This window comes from Carassius gibelio, chromosome B3 (assembly GCF_023724105.1).
Source record: "Carassius gibelio isolate Cgi1373 ecotype wild population from Czech Republic chromosome B3, carGib1.2-hapl.c, whole genome shotgun sequence".
In the NCBI taxonomy this organism is placed as follows: domain Eukaryota; kingdom Metazoa; phylum Chordata; class Actinopteri; order Cypriniformes; family Cyprinidae; genus Carassius; species Carassius gibelio.
The window spans coordinates 41,080,643-41,105,132 of record NC_068398.1 but is presented as its reverse complement, the minus strand read 5'-3'; the positions used below and the strand labels follow the sequence as shown (position 1 = coordinate 41,105,132).

General features: G+C 48.7%; 1 protein-coding gene and 45 non-coding genes across 48 annotated transcripts in view; all 46 read right to left on the bottom strand.

Moving 5' to 3' along the window:
• The window catches only part of LOC127953344 (zinc finger protein 271-like), an 838,866-nt gene that overhangs the window by 467,636 nt on the left and 346,740 nt on the right, over window positions 1–24,490 (bottom strand). The window lies entirely within an intron of this gene.
• On the bottom strand, window positions 206–287 carry trnal-aag (transfer RNA leucine (anticodon AAG)). Its single transcript has one exon. It is a non-coding gene; the product is annotated as a tRNA-Leu (tRNA).
• On the bottom strand, window positions 1,753–1,834 carry trnal-aag (transfer RNA leucine (anticodon AAG)). The gene has a single exon. It is a non-coding gene; the product is annotated as a tRNA-Leu (tRNA).
• Window positions 2,211–2,292, bottom strand: trnal-uag (transfer RNA leucine (anticodon UAG)). The gene has a single exon. It is a non-coding gene; the product is annotated as a tRNA-Leu (tRNA).
• trnal-aag (transfer RNA leucine (anticodon AAG)) lies at window positions 2,780–2,861 on the bottom strand. Its single transcript has one exon. It is a non-coding gene; the product is annotated as a tRNA-Leu (tRNA).
• trnal-uag (transfer RNA leucine (anticodon UAG)) lies at window positions 3,256–3,337 on the bottom strand. Its single transcript has one exon. It is a non-coding gene; the product is annotated as a tRNA-Leu (tRNA).
• On the bottom strand, window positions 3,761–3,842 carry trnal-aag (transfer RNA leucine (anticodon AAG)). The gene has a single exon. It is a non-coding gene; the product is annotated as a tRNA-Leu (tRNA).
• On the bottom strand, window positions 4,237–4,318 carry trnal-uag (transfer RNA leucine (anticodon UAG)). Its single transcript has one exon. It is a non-coding gene; the product is annotated as a tRNA-Leu (tRNA).
• On the bottom strand, window positions 5,309–5,390 carry trnal-aag (transfer RNA leucine (anticodon AAG)). Its single transcript has one exon. It is a non-coding gene; the product is annotated as a tRNA-Leu (tRNA).
• Window positions 5,747–5,828, bottom strand: trnal-uag (transfer RNA leucine (anticodon UAG)). The gene has a single exon. It is a non-coding gene; the product is annotated as a tRNA-Leu (tRNA).
• Window positions 6,316–6,397, bottom strand: trnal-aag (transfer RNA leucine (anticodon AAG)). Its single transcript has one exon. It is a non-coding gene; the product is annotated as a tRNA-Leu (tRNA).
• On the bottom strand, window positions 6,792–6,873 carry trnal-uag (transfer RNA leucine (anticodon UAG)). The gene has a single exon. It is a non-coding gene; the product is annotated as a tRNA-Leu (tRNA).
• Window positions 7,297–7,378, bottom strand: trnal-aag (transfer RNA leucine (anticodon AAG)). Its single transcript has one exon. It is a non-coding gene; the product is annotated as a tRNA-Leu (tRNA).
• Window positions 7,773–7,854, bottom strand: trnal-uag (transfer RNA leucine (anticodon UAG)). Its single transcript has one exon. It is a non-coding gene; the product is annotated as a tRNA-Leu (tRNA).
• trnal-aag (transfer RNA leucine (anticodon AAG)) lies at window positions 8,342–8,423 on the bottom strand. Its single transcript has one exon. It is a non-coding gene; the product is annotated as a tRNA-Leu (tRNA).
• trnal-uag (transfer RNA leucine (anticodon UAG)) lies at window positions 8,818–8,899 on the bottom strand. Its single transcript has one exon. It is a non-coding gene; the product is annotated as a tRNA-Leu (tRNA).
• trnal-aag (transfer RNA leucine (anticodon AAG)) lies at window positions 9,323–9,404 on the bottom strand. The gene has a single exon. It is a non-coding gene; the product is annotated as a tRNA-Leu (tRNA).
• trnal-uag (transfer RNA leucine (anticodon UAG)) lies at window positions 9,781–9,862 on the bottom strand. The gene has a single exon. It is a non-coding gene; the product is annotated as a tRNA-Leu (tRNA).
• On the bottom strand, window positions 10,350–10,431 carry trnal-aag (transfer RNA leucine (anticodon AAG)). Its single transcript has one exon. It is a non-coding gene; the product is annotated as a tRNA-Leu (tRNA).
• Window positions 10,826–10,907, bottom strand: trnal-uag (transfer RNA leucine (anticodon UAG)). Its single transcript has one exon. It is a non-coding gene; the product is annotated as a tRNA-Leu (tRNA).
• On the bottom strand, window positions 11,331–11,412 carry trnal-aag (transfer RNA leucine (anticodon AAG)). Its single transcript has one exon. It is a non-coding gene; the product is annotated as a tRNA-Leu (tRNA).
• Window positions 11,807–11,888, bottom strand: trnal-uag (transfer RNA leucine (anticodon UAG)). Its single transcript has one exon. It is a non-coding gene; the product is annotated as a tRNA-Leu (tRNA).
• Window positions 12,312–12,393, bottom strand: trnal-aag (transfer RNA leucine (anticodon AAG)). The gene has a single exon. It is a non-coding gene; the product is annotated as a tRNA-Leu (tRNA).
• On the bottom strand, window positions 12,788–12,869 carry trnal-uag (transfer RNA leucine (anticodon UAG)). Its single transcript has one exon. It is a non-coding gene; the product is annotated as a tRNA-Leu (tRNA).
• On the bottom strand, window positions 13,860–13,941 carry trnal-aag (transfer RNA leucine (anticodon AAG)). Its single transcript has one exon. It is a non-coding gene; the product is annotated as a tRNA-Leu (tRNA).
• Window positions 14,298–14,379, bottom strand: trnal-uag (transfer RNA leucine (anticodon UAG)). Its single transcript has one exon. It is a non-coding gene; the product is annotated as a tRNA-Leu (tRNA).
• On the bottom strand, window positions 14,867–14,948 carry trnal-aag (transfer RNA leucine (anticodon AAG)). The gene has a single exon. It is a non-coding gene; the product is annotated as a tRNA-Leu (tRNA).
• On the bottom strand, window positions 15,343–15,424 carry trnal-uag (transfer RNA leucine (anticodon UAG)). The gene has a single exon. It is a non-coding gene; the product is annotated as a tRNA-Leu (tRNA).
• On the bottom strand, window positions 15,848–15,929 carry trnal-aag (transfer RNA leucine (anticodon AAG)). Its single transcript has one exon. It is a non-coding gene; the product is annotated as a tRNA-Leu (tRNA).
• Window positions 16,324–16,405, bottom strand: trnal-uag (transfer RNA leucine (anticodon UAG)). Its single transcript has one exon. It is a non-coding gene; the product is annotated as a tRNA-Leu (tRNA).
• On the bottom strand, window positions 16,893–16,974 carry trnal-aag (transfer RNA leucine (anticodon AAG)). The gene has a single exon. It is a non-coding gene; the product is annotated as a tRNA-Leu (tRNA).
• trnal-uag (transfer RNA leucine (anticodon UAG)) lies at window positions 17,369–17,450 on the bottom strand. Its single transcript has one exon. It is a non-coding gene; the product is annotated as a tRNA-Leu (tRNA).
• On the bottom strand, window positions 17,874–17,955 carry trnal-aag (transfer RNA leucine (anticodon AAG)). Its single transcript has one exon. It is a non-coding gene; the product is annotated as a tRNA-Leu (tRNA).
• Window positions 18,332–18,413, bottom strand: trnal-uag (transfer RNA leucine (anticodon UAG)). Its single transcript has one exon. It is a non-coding gene; the product is annotated as a tRNA-Leu (tRNA).
• Window positions 18,901–18,982, bottom strand: trnal-aag (transfer RNA leucine (anticodon AAG)). The gene has a single exon. It is a non-coding gene; the product is annotated as a tRNA-Leu (tRNA).
• On the bottom strand, window positions 19,377–19,458 carry trnal-uag (transfer RNA leucine (anticodon UAG)). The gene has a single exon. It is a non-coding gene; the product is annotated as a tRNA-Leu (tRNA).
• Window positions 19,882–19,963, bottom strand: trnal-aag (transfer RNA leucine (anticodon AAG)). The gene has a single exon. It is a non-coding gene; the product is annotated as a tRNA-Leu (tRNA).
• Window positions 20,358–20,439, bottom strand: trnal-uag (transfer RNA leucine (anticodon UAG)). Its single transcript has one exon. It is a non-coding gene; the product is annotated as a tRNA-Leu (tRNA).
• On the bottom strand, window positions 20,863–20,944 carry trnal-aag (transfer RNA leucine (anticodon AAG)). The gene has a single exon. It is a non-coding gene; the product is annotated as a tRNA-Leu (tRNA).
• On the bottom strand, window positions 21,339–21,420 carry trnal-uag (transfer RNA leucine (anticodon UAG)). Its single transcript has one exon. It is a non-coding gene; the product is annotated as a tRNA-Leu (tRNA).
• trnal-aag (transfer RNA leucine (anticodon AAG)) lies at window positions 21,908–21,989 on the bottom strand. Its single transcript has one exon. It is a non-coding gene; the product is annotated as a tRNA-Leu (tRNA).
• Window positions 22,384–22,465, bottom strand: trnal-uag (transfer RNA leucine (anticodon UAG)). Its single transcript has one exon. It is a non-coding gene; the product is annotated as a tRNA-Leu (tRNA).
• On the bottom strand, window positions 22,889–22,970 carry trnal-aag (transfer RNA leucine (anticodon AAG)). Its single transcript has one exon. It is a non-coding gene; the product is annotated as a tRNA-Leu (tRNA).
• On the bottom strand, window positions 23,365–23,446 carry trnal-uag (transfer RNA leucine (anticodon UAG)). The gene has a single exon. It is a non-coding gene; the product is annotated as a tRNA-Leu (tRNA).
• trnal-aag (transfer RNA leucine (anticodon AAG)) lies at window positions 23,870–23,951 on the bottom strand. The gene has a single exon. It is a non-coding gene; the product is annotated as a tRNA-Leu (tRNA).
• Window positions 24,346–24,427, bottom strand: trnal-uag (transfer RNA leucine (anticodon UAG)). The gene has a single exon. It is a non-coding gene; the product is annotated as a tRNA-Leu (tRNA).

Below are 24,490 nucleotides of genomic sequence, written 5' to 3'. Positions count from 1 at the left end.
TTTCCTGTTTTGAAGTAACTTCACTGTGATTGTAAACTATTGACGTCCCTGCTTCAACACGGTGCATCTGTAAGGAAGGAGCAGAGGCCGTGACAGGCTTTCAGCACCGACTTGGCTGAATTGCAAGGAATGTAAAAGCGGCTGAATTTGGACGTTCACGCAGCATCACTTTGAGCAGCCACAGCAGTCTTCCAAAAGCATCTACTGGCAGAGGTGGGATTCGAACCCACGCCCCCGAAGAGACTGGAGCCTTAATCCAGCGCCTTGGACCGCTCGGCCACGCTACCCTGCACTCCTGCGCTCTCCGGCTCGCTAAGACCGGTGGAAAGGCCTCCCTGATGCTGACTAGGGCGAAAAGCTGCATTCTAATCCTGTTTTTCGTAAAACAAACCTGATCCCTAGCAGGTTAGGGCTTGCGGCAATGTTGCTGTCACAGCAAGTCTGAGGCGAATTCTGAAGAACAGATCAACACAGGATTGACTAAAATCGTCAGCAATGAAACTTTCGGTAGTCACTTAACCACAGAGGAGAACAGTGCCCCGGGAGCAGGACTCAGTCTGACTGCTTTAGCAGAAAGGAGATAGGCTGAGCACCTGGCCGCTGAAAGGCAAAGTGTACTCTCACCACGTTTTCAGAACCTTCATCGAGTACACACAGGGCCTCTGTAATTAAAACCACAGCTGGCAGCAGTGGGATTCGAACCCACGCCCCCAGAGAGACTGGAGCCTAATCCAGCGCCTTAGACCACAAGGCCACGCTACCAGATTGATAGTTTCTTTCCATTCCTTTTTCCGCCTTCCACCTTCCGGAAATAGAGGCAACGCTACCACACTAAGCCCTTTTCAATGAGTAAAACTGGCTGTTTCCATCCTTTTGCCTACTTATTGCTTTCCACTGTTATTTTTTTCAATGAGTAAAACTGGCTGTTTCCATCCTTTTGCCTACTTATTGCTTTCCACTGTTATTTTTTTCAATGAGTAAAACTGGCTGTTTCCATCCTTTTGCCTACTTATTGCTTTCCACTGTTATTTTATTCAAGCGATTTTTCCTGTTTTGAAGTAACTTCACTGTGATTGTAAACTATTGACGTCCTTGCTTCAACACGGTGCATCTGTAAGGAAGGAGCAGAGGCCGTGACAGGCTTTCAGCACCGACTTGGCTGAATTGCAAGGAATGTAAAAGCGGCTGAATTTGGACGTTCACGCAGCATCACTTTGCGCAGCCACAGCAGTCTTCCAAAAGCATCTACTGGCAGCGGTGGGATTCGAACCCACGACCCCGAAGAGACTGGAGCCTTAATCCAGCACCTTGGACCGCTTTCACTTAAAATTTTCACTTAAAATTTTCACTTAAAATTTCCACCTTCCACCTTACGGAAATAGAGGCAACGCTACCACACTAAGCCCTTTTCAATGAGTAAAACTGGCTGTTTCCATCCTTTTGCCTACTTATTGCTTTCCACTGTTATTTTTTTCAATGAGTAAAACTGGCTGTTTCCATCCTTTTGCCTACTTATTGCTTTCCACTGTTATTTTATTCAAGCGATTTTTCCTGTTTTGAAGTAACTTCACTGTGATTGTAAACTATTGACGTCCCTGCTTCAACACGGTGCATCTGTAAGGAAGGAGCAGAGGCCGTGACAGGCTTTCAGCACCGACTTGGCTGAATTGCAAGGAATGTAAAAGCGGCTGAATTTGGACGTTCACGCAGCATCACTTTGCGCAGCCACAGCAGTCTTCCAAAAGCATCTACTGGCAGCGGTGGGATTCGAACCCACGCCCCCGAAGAGACTGGAGCCTTAATCCAGCGCCTTGGACCGCTCGGCCACGCTACCCTGCACTCCTGCGCTCTCCGGCTCGCTAAGACCGGTGGAAAGGCCTCCCTGATGCTGACTAGGGCGAAAAGCTGCATTCTAATCCTGTTTTTCGTAAAACAAACCTGATCCCTAGCAGGTTAGGGCTTGCGGCAATGTTGCTGTCACAGCAAGTCTGAGGTGAGTTCTGAAGAACAGATCAACACAGTATTGACTAAAATCGTCAGCAATGACTTAACCACAGAGAACAGTGCCCCGGGAGCAGGACTCAGTCTGACTGCTTTAGCAGAAAGGAGATAGGCTGAGCACCTGGCCGCTGAAAGGCAAAGTGTACTCTCACCACGTTTTCAGAACCTTCATCGAGTACACACAGGGCCTCTGTAATTAAAACCACAGCTGGCAGCGGTGGGATTCGAACCCACGCCCCCAGAGAGACTGGAGCCTAAATCCAGCGCCTTAGACCACTCGGCCACGCTACCAGATTGATAGTTTCTTTCCATTCCTTTTTCCGCCTTCCACCTTCCGGAAATAGAGGCAACGCTATCACACTAACCCCTTTTCAATGAGTAAAACTGGCTGTTTCCATCCTTTTGCCTACTTATTGCTTTCCACTGTTATTTTTTTCAATGAGTAAAACTGGCTGTTTCCATCCTTTTGCCTACTTATTGCTTTCCACTGTTATTTTTTTCAATGAGTAAAACTGGCTGTTTCCATCCTTTTGCCTACTTATTGCTTTCCACTGTTATTTTATTCAAGCGATTTTTCCTGTTTTGAAGTAACTTCACTGTGATTGTAAACTATTGACGTCCCTGCTTCAACACGGTGCATCTGTAAGGAAGGAGCAGAGGCCGTGACAGGCTTTCAGCACCGACTTGGCTGAATTGCAAGGAATGTAAAAGCGGCTGAATTTGGACGTTCACGCAGCATCACTTTGAGCAGCCACAGCAGTCTTCCAAAAGCATCTACTGGCAGCGGTGGGATTCGAACCCACGCCCCCGAAGAGACTGGAGCCTTAATCCAGCGCCTTGGACCGCTCGGCCACGCTACCCTGCACTCCTGCGCTCTCCGGCTCGCTAAGACCGGTGGAAAGGCCTCCCTGATGCTGACTAGGGCGAAAAGCTGCATTCTAATCCTGTTTTTCGTAAAACAAACCTGATCCCTAGCAGGTTAGGGCTTGCGGCAATGTTGCTGTCACAGCAAGTCTGAGGCGAATTCTGAAGAACAGATCAACACAGGATTGACTAAAATCGTCAGCAATGAAACTTTCGGTAGTCACTTAACCACAGAGGAGAACAGTGCCCCGGGAGCAGGACTCAGTCTGACTGCTTTAGCAGAAAGGAGATAGGCTGAGCACCTGGCCGCTGAAAGGCAAAGTGTACTCTCACCACGTTTTCAGAACCTTCATCGAGTACACACAGGGCCTCTGTAATTAAAACCACAGCTGGCAGCGGTGGGATTCGAACCCACGCCCCCAGAGAGACTGGAGCCTAAATCCAGCGCCTTAGACCACTCGGCCACGCTACCAGGTTGATAGTTTCTTTCCATTCCTTTTTCCACCTTCCACCTTCCGGAAATAGAGGCAACGCTACCACACTAAGCCCTTTTCAATGAGTAAAACTGGCTGTTTCCATCCTTTTGCCTACTTATTGCTTTCCACTGTTATTTTTTTCAATGAGTAAAACTGGCTGTTTCCATCCTTTTGCCTACTTATTGCTTTCCACTGTTATTTTATTCAAGCGATTTTTCCTGTTTTGAAGTAACTTCACTGTGATTGTAAACTATTGACGTCCCTGCTTCAACACGGTGCATCTGTAAGGAAGGAGCAGAGGCCGTGACAGGCTTTCAGCACCGACTTGGCTGAATTGCAAGGAATGTAAAAGCGGCTGAATTTGGACGTTCACGCAGCATCACTTTGAGCAGCCACAGCAGTCTTCCAAAAGCATCTACTGGCAGAGGTGGGATTCGAACCCACGCCCCCGAAGAGACTGGAGCCTTAATCCAGCGCCTTGGACCGCTCGGCCACGCTACCCTGCACTCCTGCGCTCTCCGGCTCGCTAAGACCGGTGGAAAGGCCTCCCTGATGCTGACTAGGGCGAAAAGCTGCATTCTAATCCTGTTTTTCGTAAAACAAACCTGTTCCCTAGCAGGTTAGGGCTTGCGGCAATGTTGCTGTCACAGCAAGTCTGAGGCGAATTCTGAAGAACAGATCAACACAGGATTGACTAAAATCGTCAGCAATGAAACTTTCGGTAGTCACTTAACCACAGAGGAGAACAGTGCCCCGGGAGCAGGACTCAGTCTGACTGCTTTAGCAGAAAGGAGATAGGCTGAGCACCTGGCCGCTGAAAGGCAAAGTGTACTCTCACCACGTTTTCAGAACCTTCATCGAGTACACACAGGGCCTCTGTAATTAAAACCACAGCTGGCAGCAGTGGGATTCGAACCCACGCCCCCAGAGAGACTGGAGCCTAAATCCAGTGCCTTAGACCACAAGGCCACGCTACCAGATTGATAGTTTCTTTCCATTCCTTTTTCCGCCTTCCACCTTCCGGAAATAGAGGCAACGCTACCACACTAAGCCCTTTTCAATGAGTAAAACTGGCTGTTTCCATCCTTTTGCCTACTTATTGCTTTCCACTGTTATTTTTTTCAATGAGTAAAACTGGCTGTTTCCATCCTTTTGCCTACTTATTGCTTTCCACTGTTATTTTTTTCAATGAGTAAAACTGGCTGTTTCCATCCTTTTGCCTACTTATTGCTTTCCACTGTTATTTTATTCAAGCGATTTTTCCTGTTTTGAAGTAACTTCACTGTGATTGTAAACTATTGACGTCCTTGCTTCAACACGGTGCATCTGTAAGGAAGGAGCAGAGGCCGTGACAGGCTTTCAGCACCGACTTGGCTGAATTGCAAGGAATGTAAAAGCGGCTGAATTTGGACGTTCACGCAGCATCACTTTGCGCAGCCACAGCAGTCTTCCAAAAGCATCTACTGGCAGCGGTGGGATTCGAACCCACGACCCCGAAGAGACTGGAGCCTTAATCCAGCACCTTGGACCGCTTTCACTTAAAATTTTCACTTAAAATTTTCACTTAAAATTTCCACCTTCCACCTTACGGAAATAGAGGCAACGCTACCACACTAAGCCCTTTTCAATGAGTAAAACTGGCTGTTTCCATCCTTTTGCCTACTTATTGCTTTCCACTGTTATTTTTTTCAATGAGTAAAACTGTCTGTTTCCATCCTTTTGCCTACTTATTGCTTTCCACTGTTATTTTATTCAAGCGATTTTTCCTGTTTTGAAGTAACTTCACTGTGATTGTAAACTATTGACGTCCCTGCTTCAACACGGTGCATCTGTAAGGAAGGAGCAGAGGCCGTGACAGGCTTTCAGCACCGACTTGGCTGAATTGCAAGGAATGTAAAAGCGGCTGAATTTGGACGTTCACGCAGCATCACTTTGCGCAGCCACAGCAGTCTTCCAAAAGCATCTACTGGCAGCGGTGGGATTCGAACCCACGACCCCAAAGAGACTGGAGCCTTAATCCAGCGCCTTGGACCGATCGGCCACGCTACCCTGCACTCCTGCGCTCTCCGGCTCGCTAAGACCGGTGGAAAGGCCTCCCTGATGCTGACTAGGGCGAAAAGCTGCAAAACAAACCTGATCCCTAGCAGGTTAGGGCTTGCGGCAATGTTGTTGTCACAGCAAGTCTGAGGCGAGTTCTGAAGAACAGATCAACACAGTATTGACTAAAATCGTCAGCAATGACTTAACCACAGAGAACAGTGCCCCGGGAGCAGGACTCAGTCTGACTGCTTTAGCAGAAAGGAGATAGGCTGAGCACCTGGCCGCTGAAAGGCAAAGTGTACTCTCACCACGTTTTCAGAAACTTCATCGAGTACACACAGGGCCTCTGTAATTAAAACCACAGCTGGCAGCGGTGGGATTCGAACCCACGCCCCCAGAGAGACTGGAGCCTAAATCCAGCGCCTTAGACCACTCGGCCACGCTACCAGATTGATAGTTTCTTTCCATTCCTTTTTCCGCCTTCCACCTTCCGGAAATAGAGGCAACGCTACCACACTAAGCCCTTTTCAATGAGTAAAACTGGCTGTTTCCATCCTTTTGCCTACTTATTGCTTTCCACTGTTATTTTTTTCAATGAGTAAAACTGGCTGTTTCCATCCTTTTGCCTACTTATTGCTTTCCACTGTTATTTTTTTCAATGAGTAAAACTGGCTGTTTCCATCCTTTTGCCTACTTATTGCTTTCCACTGTTATTTTATTCAAGCGATTTTTCCTGTTTTGAAGTAACTTCACTGTGATTGTAAACTATTGACGTCCCTGCTTCAACACGGTGCATCTGTAAGGAAGGAGCAGAGGCCGTGACAGGCTTTCAGCACCGACTTGGCTGAATTGCAAGGAATGTAAAAGCGGCTGAATTTGGACGTTCACGCAGCATCACTTTGAGCAGCCACAGCAGTCTTCCAAAAGCATCTACTGGCAGCGGTGGGATTCGAACCCACGCCCCCGAAGAGACTGGAGCCTTAATCCAGCGCCTTGGACCGCTCGGCCACGCTACCCTGCACTCCTGCGCTCTCCGGCTCGCTAAGACCGGTGGAAAGGCCTCCCTGATGCTGACTAGGGCGAAAAGCTGCATTCTAATCCTGTTTTTCGTAAAACAAACCTGATCCCTAGCAGGTTAGGGCTTGCGGCAATGTTGCTGTCACAGCAAGTCTGAGGCGAATTCTGAAGAACAGATCAACACAGGATTGACTAAAATCGTCAGCAATGAAACTTTCGGTAGTCACTTAACCACAGAGGAGAACAGTGCCCCGGGAGCAGGACTCAGTCTGACTGCTTTAGCAGAAAGGAGATAGGCTGAGCACCTGGCCGCTGAAAGGCAAAGTGTACTCTCACCACGTTTTCAGAACCTTCATCGAGTACACACAGGGCCTCTGTAATTAAAACCACAGCTGGCAGCGGTGGGATTCGAACCCACGCCCCCAGAGAGACTGGAGCCTAAATCCAGCGCCTTAGACCACTCGGCCACGCTACCAGGTTGATAGTTTCTTTCCATTCCTTTTTCCACCTTCCACCTTCCGGAAATAGAGGCAACGCTACCACACTAAGCCCTTTTCAATGAGTAAAACTGGCTGTTTCCATCCTTTTGCCTACTTATTGCTTTCCACTGTTATTTTTTTCAATGAGTAAAACTGGCTGTTTCCATCCTTTTGCCTACTTATTGCTTTCCACTGTTATTTTATTCAAGCGATTTTTCCTGTTTTGAAGTAACTTCACTGTGATTGTAAACTATTGACGTCCCTGCTTCAACACGGTGCATCTGTAAGGAAGGAGCAGACGCCGTGACAGGCTTTCAGCACCGACTTGGCTGAATTGCAATGAATGTAAAAGCGGCTGAATTTGGACGTTCACGCAGCATCACTTTGCGCAGCCACAGCAGTCTTCCAAAAGCATCTACTGGCAGCGGTGGGATTCGAACCCACGCCCCCGAAGAGACTGGAGCCTTAATCCAGCGCCTTGGACCGCTCGGCCACGCTACCCTGCACTCCTGCGCTCTCCGGCTCTCTAAGACCGGTGGAAAGGCCTCCCTGATGCTGACTAGGGCGAAAAGCTGCATTCTAATCCTGTTTTTCGTAAAACAAACCAGATCCCTAGCAGGTTAGGGCTTGCGGCAATGTTGCTGTCACAGCAAGTCTGAGGCGAATTCTGAAGAACAGATCAACACAGGATTGACTAAAATCGTCAGCAATGAAACTTTCGGTAGTCACTTAACCACAGAGGAGAACAGTGCCCCGGGAGCAGGACTCAGTCTGACTGCTTTAGCAGAAAGGAGATAGGCTGAGCACCTGGCCGCTGAAAGGCAAAGTGTACTCTCACCACGTTTTCAGAACCTTCATCGAGTACACACAGGGCCTCTGTAATTAAAACCACAGCTGGCAGCGGTGGGATTCGAACCCACGCCCCCAGAGAGACTGGAGCCTAAATCCAGCGCCTTAGACCACTCGGCCACGCTACCAGGTTGATAGTTTCTTTCCATTCCTTTGTCCACCTTCCACCTTCCGGAAATAGAGGCAACGCTACCACACTAAGCCCTTTTCAATGAGTAAAACTGGCTGTTTCCATCCTTTTGCCTACTTATTGCTTTCCACTGTTATTTTTTTCAATGAGTAAAACTGGCTGTTTCCATCCTTTTGCCTACTTATTGCTTTCCACTGTTATTTTTTTCAATGAGTAAAACTGGCTGTTTCCATCCTTTTGCCTACTTATTGCTTTCCACTGTTATTTTATTCAAGCGATTTTTCCTGTTTTGAAGTAACTTCACTGTGATTGTAAACTATTGACGTCCCTGCTTCAACACGGTGCATCTGTAAGGAAGGAGCAGAGGCCGTGACAGGCTTTCAGCACCGACTTGGCTGAATTGCAAGGAATGTAAAAGCGGCTGAATTTGGACGTTCACGCAGCATCACTTTGAGCAGCCACAGCAGTCTTCCAAAAGCATCTACTGGCAGCGGTGGGATTCGAACCCACGCCCCCGAAGAGACTGGAGCCTTAATCCAGCGCCTTGGACCGCTCGGCCACGCTACCCTGCACTCCTGCGCTCTCCGGCTCGCTAAGACCGGTGGAAAGGCCTCCCTGATGCTGACTAGGGCGAAAAGCTGCATTCTAATCCTGTTTTTCGTAAAACAAACCTGATCCCTAGCAGGTTAGGGCTTGCGGCAATGTTGCTGTCACAGCAAGTCTGAGGCGAATTCTGAAGAACAGATCAACACAGGATTGACTAAAATCGTCAGCAATGAAACTTTCGGTAGTCACTTAACCACAGAGGAGAACAGTGCCCCGGGAGCAGGACTCAGTCTGACTGCTTTAGCAGAAAGGAGATAGGCTGAGCACCTGGCCGCTGAAAGGCAAAGTGTACTCTCACCACGATTTCAGAACCTTCATCGAGTACACACAGGGCCTCTGTAATTAAAACCACAGCTGGCAGCGGTGGGATTCGAACCCACGCCCCCAGAGAGACTGGAGCCTAAATCCAGCGCCTTAGACCACTCGGCCACGCTACCAGGTTGATAGTTTCTTTCCATTCCTTTTTCCACCTTCCACCTTCCGGAAATAGAGGCAACGCTACCACACTAAGCCCTTTTCAATGAGTAAAACTGGCTGTTTCCATCCTTTTGCCTACTTATTGCTTTCCACTGTTATTTTTTTCAATGAGTAAAACTGGCTGTTTCCATCCTTTTGCCTACTTATTGCTTTCCACTGTTATTTTATTCAAGCGATTTTTCCTGTTTTGAAGTAACTTCACTGTGATTGTAAACTATTGACGTCCCTGCTTCAACACGGTGCATCTGTAAGGAAGGAGCAGAGGCCGTGACAGGCTTTCAGCACCGACTTGGCTGAATTGCAAGGAATGTAAAAGCGGCTGAATTTGGACGTTCACGCAGCATCACTTTGCGCAGCCACAGCAGTCTTCCAAAAGCATCTACTGGCAGCGGTGGGATTCGAACCCACGCCCCCGAAGAGACTGGAGCCTTAATCCAGCGCCTTGGACCGCTCGGCCACGCTACCCTGCACTCCTGCGCTCTCCGGCTCGCTAAGACCGGTGGAAAGGCCTCCCTGATGCTGACTAGGGCGAAAAGCTGCATTCTAATCCTGTTTTTCGTAAAACAAACCTGATCCCTAGCAGGTTAGGGCTTGCGGCAATGTTGCTGTCACAGCAAGTCTGAGGTGAGTTCTGAAGAACAGATCAACACAGTATTGACTAAAATCGTCAGCAATGACTTAACCACAGAGAACAGTGCCCCGGGAGCAGGACTCAGTCTGACTGCTTTAGCAGAAAGGAGATAGGCTGAGCACCTGGCCGCTGAAAGGCAAAGTGTACTCTCACCACGTTTTCAGAACCTTCATCGAGTACACACAGGGCCTCTGTAATTAAAACCACAGCTGGCAGCGGTGGGATTCGAACCCACGCCCCCAGAGAGACTGGAGCCTAAATCCAGCGCCTTAGACCACTCGGCCACGCTACCAGATTGATAGTTTCTTTCCATTCCTTTTTCCGCCTTCCACCTTCCGGAAATAGAGGCAACGCTATCACACTAACCCCTTTTCAATGAGTAAAACTGGCTGTTTCCATCCTTTTGCCTACTTATTGCTTTCCACTGTTATTTTTTTCAATGAGTAAAACTGGCTGTTTCCATCCTTTTGCCTACTTATTGCTTTCCACTGTTATTTTTTTCAATGAGTAAAACTGGCTGTTTCCATCCTTTTGCCTACTTATTGCTTTCCACTGTTATTTTATTCAAGCGATTTTTCCTGTTTTGAAGTAACTTCACTGTGATTGTAAACTATTGACGTCCCTGCTTCAACACGGTGCATCTGTAAGGAAGGAGCAGAGGCCGTGACAGGCTTTCAGCACCGACTTGGCTGAATTGCAAGGAATGTAAAAGCGGCTGAATTTGGACGTTCACGCAGCATCACTTTGAGCAGCCACAGCAGTCTTCCAAAAGCATCTACTGGCAGCGGTGGGATTCGAACCCACGCCCCCGAAGAGACTGGAGCCTTAATCCAGCGCCTTGGACCGCTCGGCCACGCTACCCTGCACTCCTGCGCTCTCCGGCTCGCTAAGACCGGTGGAAAGGCCTCCCTGATGCTGACTAGGGCGAAAAGCTGCATTCTAATCCTGTTTTTCGTAAAACAAACCTGATCCCTAGCAGGTTAGGGCTTGCGGCAATGTTGCTGTCACAGCAAGTCTGAGGCGAATTCTGAAGAACAGATCAACACAGGATTGACTAAAATCGTCAGCAATGAAACTTTCGGTAGTCACTTAACCACAGAGGAGAACAGTGCCCCGGGAGCAGGACTCAGTCTGACTGCTTTAGCAGAAAGGAGATAGGCTGAGCACCTGGCCGCTGAAAGGCAAAGTGTACTCTCACCACGTTTTCAGAACCTTCATCGAGTACACACAGGGCCTCTGTAATTAAAACCACAGCTGGCAGCGGTGGGATTCGAACCCACGCCCCCAGAGAGACTGGAGCCTAAATCCAGCGCCTTAGACCACTCGGCCACGCTACCAGGTTGATAGTTTCTTTCCATTCCTTTTTCCACCTTCCACCTTCCGGAAATAGAGGCAACGCTACCACACTAAGCCCTTTTCAATGAGTAAAACTGGCTGTTTCCATCCTTTTGCCTACTTATTGCTTTCCACTGTTATTTTTTTCAATGAGTAAAACTGGCTGTTTCCATCCTTTTGCCTACTTATTGCTTTCCACTGTTATTTTATTCAAGCGATTTTTCCTGTTTTGAAGTAACTTCACTGTGATTGTAAACTATTGACGTCCCTGCTTCAACACGGTGCATCTGTAAGGAAGGAGCAGAGGCCGTGACAGGCTTTCAGCACCGACTTGGCTGAATTGCAAGGAATGTAAAAGCGGCTGAATTTGGACGTTCACGCAGCATCACTTTGAGCAGCCACAGCAGTCTTCCAAAAGCATCTACTGGCAGCGGTGGGATTCGAACCCACGCCCCCGAAGAGACTGGAGCCTTAATCCAGCGCCTTGGACCGCTCGGCCACGCTACCCTGCACTCCTGCGCTCTCCGGCTCGCTAAGACCGGTGGAAAGGCCTCCCTGATGCTGACTAGGGCGAAAAGCTGCATTCTAATCCTGTTTTTCGTAAAACAAACCTGATCCCTAGCAGGTTAGGGCTTGCGGCAATGTTGCTGTCACAGCAAGTCTGAGGCGAATTCTGAAGAACAGATCAACACAGGATTGACTAAAATCGTCAGCAATGAAACTTTCGGTAGTCACTTAACCACAGAGGAGAACAGTGCCCCGGGAGCAGGACTCAGTCTGACTGCTTTAGCAGAAAGGAGATAGGCTGAGCACCTGGCCGCTGAAAGGCAAAGTGTACTCTCACCACGTTTTCAGAACCTTCATCGAGTACACACAGGGCCTCTGTAATTAAAACCACAGCTGGCAGCGGTGGGATTCGAACCCACGCCCCCAGAGAGACTGGAGCCTAAATCCAGCGCCTTAGACCACTCGGCCACGCTACCAGGTTGATAGTTTCTTTCCATTCCTTTTTCCACCTTCCACCTTCCGGAAATAGAGGCAACGCTACCACACTAAGCCCTTTTCAATGAGTAAAACTGGCTGTTTCCATCCTTTTGCCTACTTATTGCTTTCCACTGTTATTTTTTTCAATGAGTAAAACTGGCTGTTTCCATCCTTTTGCCTACTTATTGCTTTCCACTGTTATTTTATTCAAGCGATTTTTCCTGTTTTGAAGTAACTTCACTGTGATTGTAAACTATTGACGTCCCTGCTTCAACACGGTGCATCTGTAAGGAAGGAGCAGAGGCCGTGACAGGCTTTCAGCACCGACTTGGCTGAATTGCAAGGAATGTAAAAGCGGCTGAATTTGGACGTTCACGCAGCATCACTTTGAGCAGCCACAGCAGTCTTCCAAAAGCATCTACTGGCAGAGGTGGGATTCGAACCCACGCCCCCGAAGAGACTGGAGCCTTAATCCAGCGCCTTGGACCGCTCGGCCACGCTACCCTGCACTCCTGCGCTCTCCGGCTCGCTAAGACCGGTGGAAAGGCCTCCCTGATGCTGACTAGGGCGAAAAGCTGCATTCTAATCCTGTTTTTCGTAAAACAAACCTGTTCCCTAGCAGGTTAGGGCTTGCGGCAATGTTGCTGTCACAGCAAGTCTGAGGCGAATTCTGAAGAACAGATCAACACAGGATTGACTAAAATCGTCAGCAATGAAACTTTCGGTAGTCACTTAACCACAGAGGAGAACAGTGCCCCGGGAGCAGGACTCAGTCTGACTGCTTTAGCAGAAAGGAGATAGGCTGAGCACCTGGCCGCTGAAAGGCAAAGTGTACTCTCACCACGTTTTCAGAACCTTCATCGAGTACACACAGGGCCTCTGTAATTAAAACCACAGCTGGCAGCAGTGGGATTCGAACCCACGCCCCCAGAGAGACTGGAGCCTAAATCCAGTGCCTTAGACCACAAGGCCACGCTACCAGATTGATAGTTTCTTTCCATTCCTTTTTCCGCCTTCCACCTTCCGGAAATAGAGGCAACGCTACCACACTAAGCCCTTTTCAATGAGTAAAACTGGCTGTTTCCATCCTTTTGCCTACTTATTGCTTTCCACTGTTATTTTTTTCAATGAGTAAAACTGGCTGTTTCCATCCTTTTGCCTACTTATTGCTTTCCACTGTTATTTTTTTCAATGAGTAAAACTGGCTGTTTCCATCCTTTTGCCTACTTATTGCTTTCCACTGTTATTTTATTCAAGCGATTTTTCCTGTTTTGAAGTAACTTCACTGTGATTGTAAACTATTGACGTCCTTGCTTCAACACGGTGCATCTGTAAGGAAGGAGCAGAGGCCGTGACAGGCTTTCAGCACCGACTTGGCTGAATTGCAAGGAATGTAAAAGCGGCTGAATTTGGACGTTCACGCAGCATCACTTTGCGCAGCCACAGCAGTCTTCCAAAAGCATCTACTGGCAGCGGTGGGATTCGAACCCACGACCCCGAAGAGACTGGAGCCTTAATCCAGCACCTTGGACCGCTTTCACTTAAAATTTTCACTTAAAATTTTCACTTAAAATTTCCACCTTCCACCTTACGGAAATAGAGGCAACGCTACCACACTAAGCCCTTTTCAATGAGTAAAACTGGCTGTTTCCATCCTTTTGCCTACTTATTGCTTTCCACTGTTATTTTTTTCAATGAGTAAAACTGTCTGTTTCCATCCTTTTGCCTACTTATTGCTTTCCACTGTTATTTTATTCAAGCGATTTTTCCTGTTTTGAAGTAACTTCACTGTGATTGTAAACTATTGACGTCCCTGCTTCAACACGGTGCATCTGTAAGGAAGGAGCAGAGGCCGTGACAGGCTTTCAGCACCGACTTGGCTGAATTGCAAGGAATGTAAAAGCGGCTGAATTTGGACGTTCACGCAGCATCACTTTGCGCAGCCACAGCAGTCTTCCAAAAGCATCTACTGGCAGCGGTGGGATTCGAACCCACGACCCCAAAGAGACTGGAGCCTTAATCCAGCGCCTTGGACCGATCGGCCACGCTACCCTGCACTCCTGCGCTCTCCGGCTCGCTAAGACCGGTGGAAAGGCCTCCCTGATGCTGACTAGGGCGAAAAGCTGCAAAACAAACCTGATCCCTAGCAGGTTAGGGCTTGCGGCAATGTTGTTGTCACAGCAAGTCTGAGGCGAGTTCTGAAGAACAGATCAACACAGTATTGACTAAAATCGTCAGCAATGACTTAACCACAGAGAACAGTGCCCCGGGAGCAGGACTCAGTCTGACTGCTTTAGCAGAAAGGAGATAGGCTGAGCACCTGGCCGCTGAAAGGCAAAGTGTACTCTCACCACGTTTTCAGAAACTTCATCGAGTACACACAGGGCCTCTGTAATTAAAACCACAGCTGGCAGCGGTGGGATTCGAACCCACGCCCCCAGAGAGACTGGAGCCTAAATCCAGCGCCTTAGACCACTCGGCCACGCTACCAGATTGATAGTTTCTTTCCATTCCTTTTTCCGCCTTCCACCTTCCGGAAATAGAGGCAACGCTACCACACTAAGCCCTTTTCAATGAGTAAAACTGGCTGTTTCCATCCTTTTGCCTACTTATTGCTTTCCACTGTTATTTTTTTCAATGAGTAAAACTGGCTGTTTCCATCCTTTTGCCTACTTATTGCTTTCCACTGTTATTTTTTTCAATGAGTAAAACTGGCTGTTTCCATCCTTTTGCCTACTTATTGCTTTCCACTGTTATTTTATTCAAGCGATTTTTCCTGTTTTGAAGTAACTTCACTGTGATTGTAAACTATTGACGTCCCTGCTTCAACACGGTGCATCTGTAAGGAAGGAGCAGAGGCCGTGACAGGCTTTCAGCACCGACTTGGCTGAATTGCAAGGAATGTAAAAGCGGCTGAATTTGGACGTTCACGCAGCATCACTTTGAGCAGCCACAGCAGTCTTCCAAAAGCATCTACTGGCAGCGGTGGGATTCGAACCCACGCCCCCGAAGAGACTGGAGCCTTAATCCAGCGCCTTGGACCGCTCGGCCACGCTACCCTGCACTCCTGCGCTCTCCGGCTCGCTAAGACCGGTGGAAAGGCCTCCCTGATGCTGACTAGGGCGAAAAGCTGCATTCTAATCCTGTTTTTCGTAAAACAAACCTGATCCCTAGCAGGTTAGGGCTTGCGGCAATGTTGCTGTCACAGCAAGTCTGAGGCGAATTCTGAAGAACAGATCAACACAGGATTGACTAAAATCGTCAGCAATGAAACTTTCGGTAGTCACTTAACCACAGAGGAGAACAGTGCCCCGGGAGCAGGACTCAGTCTGACTGCTTTAGCAGAAAGGAGATAGGCTGAGCACCTGGCCGCTGAAAGGCAAAGTGTACTCTCACCACGTTTTCAGAACCTTCATCGAGTACACACAGGGCCTCTGTAATTAAAACCACAGCTGGCAGCGGTGGGATTCGAACCCACGCCCCCAGAGAGACTGGAGCCTAAATCCAGCGCCTTAGACCACTCGGCCACGCTACCAGGTTGATAGTTTCTTTCCATTCCTTTTTCCACCTTCCACCTTCCGGAAATAGAGGCAACGCTACCACACTAAGCCCTTTTCAATGAGTAAAACTGGCTGTTTCCATCCTTTTGCCTACTTATTGCTTTCCACTGTTATTTTTTTCAATGAGTAAAACTGGCTGTTTCCATCCTTTTGCCTACTTATTGCTTTCCACTGTTATTTTATTCAAGCGATTTTTCCTGTTTTGAAGTAACTTCACTGTGATTGTAAACTATTGACGTCCCTGCTTCAACACGGTGCATCTGTAAGGAAGGAGCAGACGCCGTGACAGGCTTTCAGCACCGACTTGGCTGAATTGCAATGAATGTAAAAGCGGCTGAATTTGGACGTTCACGCAGCATCACTTTGCGCAGCCACAGCAGTCTTCCAAAAGCATCTACTGGCAGCGGTGGGATTCGAACCCACGCCCCCGAAGAGACTGGAGCCTTAATCCAGCGCCTTGGACCGCTCGGCCACGCTACCCTGCACTCCTGCGCTCTCCGGCTCTCTAAGACCGGTGGAAAGGCCTCCCTGATGCTGACTAGGGCGAAAAGCTGCATTCTAATCCTGTTTTTCGTAAAACAAACCAGATCCCTAGCAGGTTAGGGCTTGCGGCAATGTTGCTGTCACAGCAAGTCTGAGGCGAATTCTGAAGAACAGATCAACACAGGATTGACTAAAATCGTCAGCAATGAAACTTTCGGTAGTCACTTAACCACAGAGGAGAACAGTGCCCCGGGAGCAGGACTCAGTCTGACTGCTTTAGCAGAAAGGAGATAGGCTGAGCACCTGGCCGCTGAAAGGCAAAGTGTACTCTCACCACGTTTTCAGAACCTTCATCGAGTACACACAGGGCCTCTGTAATTAAAACCACAGCTGGCAGCGGTGGGATTCGAACCCACGCCCCCAGAGAGACTGGAGCCTAAATCCAGCGCCTTAGACCACTCGGCCACGCTACCAGGTTGATAGTTTCTTTCCATTCCTTTGTCCACCTTCCACCTTCCGGAAATAGAGGCAACGCTACCACACTAAGCCCTTTTCAATGAGTAAAACTGGCTGTTTCCATCCTTTTGCCTACTTATTGCTTTCCACTGTTATTTTTTTCAATGAGTAAAACTGGCTGTTTCCATCCTTTTGCCTACTTATTGCTTTCCACTGTTATTTTTTTCAATGAGTAAAACTGGCTGTTTCCATCCTTTTGCCTACTTATTGCTTTCCACTGTTATTTTATTCAAGCGATTTTTCCTGTTTTGAAGTAACTTCACTGTGATTGTAAACTATTGACGTCCCTGCTTCAACACGGTGCATCTGTAAGGAAGGAGCAGAGGCCGTGACAGGCTTTCAGCACCGACTTGGCTGAATTGCAAGGAATGTAAAAGCGGCTGAATTTGGACGTTCACGCAGCATCACTTTGAGCAGCCACAGCAGTCTTCCAAAAGCATCTACTGGCAGCGGTGGGATTCGAACCCACGCCCCCGAAGAGACTGGAGCCTTAATCCAGCGCCTTGGACCGCTCGGCCACGCTACCCTGCACTCCTGCGCTCTCCGGCTCGCTAAGACCGGTGGAAAGGCCTCCCTGATGCTGACTAGGGCGAAAAGCTGCATTCTAATCCTGTTTTTCGTAAAACAAACCTGATCCCTAGCAGGTTAGGGCTTGCGGCAATGTTGCTGTCACAGCAAGTCTGAGGCGAATTCTGAAGAACAGATCAACACAGGATTGACTAAAATCGTCAGCAATGAAACTTTCGGTAGTCACTTAACCACAGAGGAGAACAGTGCCCCGGGAGCAGGACTCAGTCTGACTGCTTTAGCAGAAAGGAGATAGGCTGAGCACCTGGCCGCTGAAAGGCAAAGTGTACTCTCACCACGATTTCAGAACCTTCATCGAGTACACACAGGGCCTCTGTAATTAAAACCACAGCTGGCAGCGGTGGGATTCGAACCCACGCCCCCAGAGAGACTGGAGCCTAAATCCAGCGCCTTAGACCACTCGGCCACGCTACCAGGTTGATAGTTTCTTTCCATTCCTTTTTCCACCTTCCACCTTCCGGAAATAGAGGCAACGCTACCACACTAAGCCCTTTTCAATGAGTAAAACTGGCTGTTTCCATCCTTTTGCCTACTTATTGCTTTCCACTGTTATTTTTTTCAATGAGTAAAACTGGCTGTTTCCATCCTTTTGCCTACTTATTGCTTTCCACTGTTATTTTATTCAAGCGATTTTTCCTGTTTTGAAGTAACTTCACTGTGATTGTAAACTATTGACGTCCCTGCTTCAACACGGTGCATCTGTAAGGAAGGAGCAGAGGCCGTGACAGGCTTTCAGCACCGACTTGGCTGAATTGCAAGGAATGTAAAAGCGGCTGAATTTGGACGTTCACGCAGCATCACTTTGCGCAGCCACAGCAGTCTTCCAAAAGCATCTACTGGCAGCGGTGGGATTCGAACCCACGCCCCCGAAGAGACTGGAGCCTTAATCCAGCGCCTTGGACCGCTCGGCCACGCTACCCTGCACTCCTGCGCTCTCCGGCTCGCTAAGACCGGTGGAAAGGCCTCCCTGATGCTGACTAGGGCGAAAAGCTGCATTCTAATCCTGTTTTTCGTAAAACAAACCTGATCCCTAGCAGGTTAGGGCTTGCGGCAATGTTGCTGTCACAGCAAGTCTGAGGTGAGTTCTGAAGAACAGATCAACACAGTATTGACTAAAATCGTCAGCAATGACTTAACCACAGAGAACAGTGCCCCGGGAGCAGGACTCAGTCTGACTGCTTTAGCAGAAAGGAGATAGGCTGAGCACCTGGCCGCTGAAAGGCAAAGTGTACTCTCACCACGTTTTCAGAACCTTCATCGAGTACACACAGGGCCTCTGTAATTAAAACCACAGCTGGCAGCGGTGGGATTCGAACCCACGCCCCCAGAGAGACTGGAGCCTAAATCCAGCGCCTTAGACCACTCGGCCACGCTACCAGATTGATAGTTTCTTTCCATTCCTTTTTCCGCCTTCCACCTTCCGGAAATAGAGGCAACGCTATCACACTAACCCCTTTTCAATGAGTAAAACTGGCTGTTTCCATCCTTTTGCCTACTTATTGCTTTCCACTGTTATTTTTTTCAATGAGTAAAACTGGCTGTTTCCATCCTTTTGCCTACTTATTGCTTTCCACTGTTATTTTTTTCAATGAGTAAAACTGGCTGTTTCCATCCTTTTGCCTACTTATTGCTTTCCACTGTTATTTTATTCAAGCGATTTTTCCTGTTTTGAAGTAACTTCACTGTGATTGTAAACTATTGACGTCCCTGCTTCAACACGGTGCATCTGTAAGGAAGGAGCAGAGGCCGTGACAGGCTTTCAGCACCGACTTGGCTGAATTGCAAGGAATGTAAAAGCGGCTGAATTTGGACGTTCACGCAGCATCACTTTGAGCAGCCACAGCAGTCTTCCAAAAGCATCTACTGGCAGCGGTGGGATTCGAACCCACGCCCCCGAAGAGACTGGAGCCTTAATCCAGCGCCTTGGACCGCTCGGCCACGCTACCCTGCACTCCTGCGCTCTCCGGCTCGCTAAGACCGGTGGAAAGGCCTCCCTGATGCTGACTAGGGCGAAAAGCTGCATTCTAATCCTGTTTTTCGTAAAACAAACCTGATCCCTAGCAGGTTAGGGCTTGCGGCAATGTTGCTGTCACAGCAAGTCTGAGGCGAATTCTGAAGAACAGATCAACACAGGATTGACTAAAATCGTCAGCAATGAAACTTTCGGTAGTCACTTAACCACAGAGGAGAACAGTGCCCCGGGAGCAGGACTCAGTCTGACTGCTTTAGCAGAAAGGAGATAGGCTGAGCACCTGGCCGCTGAAAGGCAAAGTGTACTCTCACCACGTTTTCAGAACCTTCATCGAGTACACACAGGGCCTCTGTAATTAAAACCACAGCTGGCAGCGGTGGGATTCGAACCCACGCCCCCAGAGAGACTGGAGCCTAAATCCAGCGCCTTAGACCACTCGGCCACGCTACCAGGTTGATAGTTTCTTTCCATTCCTTTTTCCACCTTCCACCTTCCGGAAATAGAGGCAACGCTACCACACTAAGCCCTTTTCAATGAGTAAAACTGGCTGTTTCCATCCTTTTGCCTACTTATTGCTTTCCACTGTTATTTTTTTCAATGAGTAAAACTGGCTGTTTCCATCCTTTTGCCTACTTATTGCTTTCCACTGTTATTTTATTCAAGCGATTTTTCCTGTTTTGAAGTAACTTCACTGTGATTGTAAACTATTGACGTCCCTGCTTCAACACGGTGCATCTGTAAGGAAGGAGCAGAGGCCGTGACAGGCTTTCAGCACCGACTTGGCTGAATTGCAAGGAATGTAAAAGCGGCTGAATTTGGACGTTCACGCAGCATCACTTTGAGCAGCCACAGCAGTCTTCCAAAAGCATCTACTGGCAGCGGTGGGATTCGAACCCACGCCCCCGAAGAGACTGGAGCCTTAATCCAGCGCCTTGGACCGCTCGGCCACGCTACCCTGCACTCCTGCGCTCTCCGGCTCGCTAAGACCGGTGGAAAGGCCTCCCTGATGCTGACTAGGGCGAAAAGCTGCATTCTAATCCTGTTTTTCGTAAAACAAACCTGATCCCTAGCAGGTTAGGGCTTGCGGCAATGTTGCTGTCACAGCAAGTCTGAGGCGAATTCTGAAGAACAGATCAACACAGGATTGACTAAAATCGTCAGCAATGAAACTTTCGGTAGTCACTTAACCACAGAGGAGAACAGTGCCCCGGGAGCAGGACTCAGTCTGACTGCTTTAGCAGAAAGGAGATAGGCTGAGCACCTGGCCGCTGAAAGGCAAAGTGTACTCTCACCACGTTTTCAGAACCTTCATCGAGTACACACAGGGCCTCTGTAATTAAAACCACAGCTGGCAGCGGTGGGATTCGAACCCACGCCCCCAGAGAGACTGGAGCCTAAATCCAGCGCCTTAGACCACTCGGCCACGCTACCAGGTTGATAGTTTCTTTCCATTCCTTTTTCCACCTTCCACCTTCCGGAAATAGAGGCAACGCTACCACACTAAGCCCTTTTCAATGAGTAAAACTGGCTGTTTCCATCCTTTTGCCTACTTATTGCTTTCCACTGTTATTTTTTTCAATGAGTAAAACTGGCTGTTTCCATCCTTTTGCCTACTTATTGCTTTCCACTGTTATTTTATTCAAGCGATTTTTCCTGTTTTGAAGTAACTTCACTGTGATTGTAAACTATTGACGTCCCTGCTTCAACACGGTGCATCTGTAAGGAAGGAGCAGACGCCGTGACAGGCTTTCAGCACCGACTTGGCTGAATTGCAATGAATGTAAAAGCGGCTGAATTTGGACGTTCACGCAGCATCACTTTGCGCAGCCACAGCAGTCTTCCAAAAGCATCTACTGGCAGCGGTGGGATTCGAACCCACGCCCCCGAAGAGACTGGAGCCTTAATCCAGCGCCTTGGACCGCTCGGCCACGCTACCCTGCACTCCTGCGCTCTCCGGCTCTCTAAGACCGGTGGAAAGGCCTCCCTGATGCTGACTAGGGCGAAAAGCTGCATTCTAATCCTGTTTTTCGTAAAACAAACCAGATCCCTAGCAGGTTAGGGCTTGCGGCAATGTTGCTGTCACAGCAAGTCTGAGGCGAATTCTGAAGAACAGATCAACACAGGATTGACTAAAATCGTCAGCAATGAAACTTTCGGTAGTCACTTAACCACAGAGGAGAACAGTGCCCCGGGAGCAGGACTCAGTCTGACTGCTTTAGCAGAAAGGAGATAGGCTGAGCACCTGGCCGCTGAAAGGCAAAGTGTACTCTCACCACGTTTTCAGAACCTTCATCGAGTACACACAGGGCCTCTGTAATTAAAACCACAGCTGGCAGCGGTGGGATTCGAACCCACGCCCCCAGAGAGACTGGAGCCTAAATCCAGCGCCTTAGACCACTCGGCCACGCTACCAGGTTGATAGTTTCTTTCCATTCCTTTGTCCACCTTCCACCTTCCGGAAATAGAGGCAACGCTACCACACTAAGCCCTTTTCAATGAGTAAAACTGGCTGTTTCCATCCTTTTGCCTACTTATTGCTTTCCACTGTTATTTTTTTCAATGAGTAAAACTGGCTGTTTCCATCCTTTTGCCTACTTATTGCTTTCCACTGTTATTTTTTTCAATGAGTAAAACTGGCTGTTTCCATCCTTTTGCCTACTTATTGCTTTCCACTGTTATTTTATTCAAGCGATTTTTCCTGTTTTGAAGTAACTTCACTGTGATTGTAAACTATTGACGTCCCTGCTTCAACACGGTGCATCTGTAAGGAAGGAGCAGAGGCCGTGACAGGCTTTCAGCACCGACTTGGCTGAATTGCAAGGAATGTAAAAGCGGCTGAATTTGGACGTTCACGCAGCATCACTTTGAGCAGCCACAGCAGTCTTCCAAAAGCATCTACTGGCAGCGGTGGGATTCGAACCCACGCCCCCGAAGAGACTGGAGCCTTAATCCAGCGCCTTGGACCGCTCGGCCACGCTACCCTGCACTCCTGCGCTCTCCGGCTCGCTAAGACCGGTGGAAAGGCCTCCCTGATGCTGACTAGGGCGAAAAGCTGCATTCTAATCCTGTTTTTCGTAAAACAAACCTGATCCCTAGCAGGTTAGGGCTTGCGGCAATGTTGCTGTCACAGCAAGTCTGAGGCGAATTCTGAAGAACAGATCAACACAGGATTGACTAAAATCGTCAGCAATGAAACTTTCGGTAGTCACTTAACCACAGAGGAGAACAGTGCCCCGGGAGCAGGACTCAGTCTGACTGCTTTAGCAGAAAGGAGATAGGCTGAGCACCTGGCCGCTGAAAGGCAAAGTGTACTCTCACCACGATTTCAGAACCTTCATCGAGTACACACAGGGCCTCTGTAATTAAAACCACAGCTGGCAGCGGTGGGATTCGAACCCACGCCCCCAGAGAGACTGGAGCCTAAATCCAGCGCCTTAGACCACTCGGCCACGCTACCAGGTTGATAGTTTCTTTCCATTCCTTTTTCCACCTTCCACCTTCCGGAAATAGAGGCAACGCTACCACACTAAGCCCTTTTCAATGAGTAAAACTGGCTGTTTCCATCCTTTTGCCTACTTATTGCTTTCCACTGTTATTTTTTTCAATGAGTAAAACTGGCTGTTTCCATCCTTTTGCCTACTTATTGCTTTCCACTGTTATTTTATTCAAGCGATTTTTCCTGTTTTGAAGTAACTTCACTGTGATTGTAAACTATTGACGTCCCTGCTTCAACACGGTGCATCTGTAAGGAAGGAGCAGAGGCCGTGACAGGCTTTCAGCACCGACTTGGCTGAATTGCAAGGAATGTAAAAGCGGCTGAATTTGGACGTTCACGCAGCATCACTTTGCGCAGCCACAGCAGTCTTCCAAAAGCATCTACTGGCAGCGGTGGGATTCGAACCCACGCCCCCGAAGAGACTGGAGCCTTAATCCAGCGCCTTGGACCGCTCGGCCACGCTACCCTGCACTCCTGCGCTCTCCGGCTCGCTAAGACCGGTGGAAAGGCCTCCCTGATGCTGACTAGGGCGAAAAGCTGCATTCTAATCCTGTTTTTCGTAAAACAAACCTGATCCCTAGCAGGTTAGGGCTTGCGGCAATGTTGCTGTCACAGCAAGTCTGAGGCGAATTCTGAAGAACAGATCAACACAGGATTGACTAAAATCGTCAGCAATGAAACTTTCGGTAGTCACTTAACCACAGAGGAGAACAGTGCCCCGGGAGCAGGACTCAGTCTGACTGCTTTAGCAGAAAGGAGATAGGCTGAGCACCTGGCCGCTGAAAGGCAAAGTGTACTCTCACCACGTTTTCAGAACCTTCATCGAGTACACACAGGGCCTCTGTAATTAAAACCACAGCTGGCAGCGGTGGGATTCGAACCCACGCCCCCAGAGAGACTGGAGCCTAAATCCAGCGCCTTAGACCACTCGGCCACGCTACCAGGTTGATAGTTTCTTTCCATTCCTTTTTCCACCTTCCACCTTCCGGAAATAGAGGCAACGCTACCACACTAAGCCCTTTTCAATGAGTAAAACTGGCTGTTTCCATCCTTTTGCCTACTTATTGCTTTCCACTGTTATTTTTTTCAATGAGTAAAACTGGCTGTTTCCATCCTTTTGCCTACTTATTGCTTTCCACTGTTATTTTATTCAAGCGATTTTTCCTGTTTTGAAGTAACTTCACTGTGATTGTAAACTATTGACGTCCCTGCTTCAACACGGTGCATCTGTAAGGAAGGAGCAGACGCCGTGACAGGCTTTCAGCACCGACTTGGCTGAATTGCAATGAATGTAAAAGCGGCTGAATTTGGACGTTCACGCAGCATCACTTTGCGCAGCCACAGCAGTCTTCCAAAAGCATCTACTGGCAGCGGTGGGATTCGAACCCACGCCCCCGAAGAGACTGGAGCCTTAATCCAGCGCCTTGGACCGCTCGGCCACGCTACCCTGCACTCCTGCGCTCTCCGGCTCTCTAAGACCGGTGGAAAGGCCTCCCTGATGCTGACTAGGGCGAAAAGCTGCATTCTAATCCTGTTTTTCGTAAAACAAACCAGATCCCTAGCAGGTTAGGGCTTGCGGCAATGTTGCTGTCACAGCAAGTCTGAGGCGAATTCTGAAGAACAGATCAACACAGGATTGACTAAAATCGTCAGCAATGAAACTTTCGGTAGTCACTTAACCACAGAGGAGAACAGTGCCCCGGGAGCAGGACTCAGTCTGACTGCTTTAGCAGAAAGGAGATAGGCTGAGCACCTGGCCGCTGAAAGGCAAAGTGTACTCTCACCACGTTTTCAGAACCTTCATCGAGTACACACAGGGCCTCTGTAATTAAAACCACAGCTGGCAGCGGTGGGATTCGAACCCACGCCCCCAGAGAGACTGGAGCCTAAATCCAGCGCCTTAGACCACTCGGCCACGCTACCAGGTTGATAGTTTCTTTCCATTCCTTTGTCCACCTTCCACCTTCCGGAAATAGAGGCAACGCT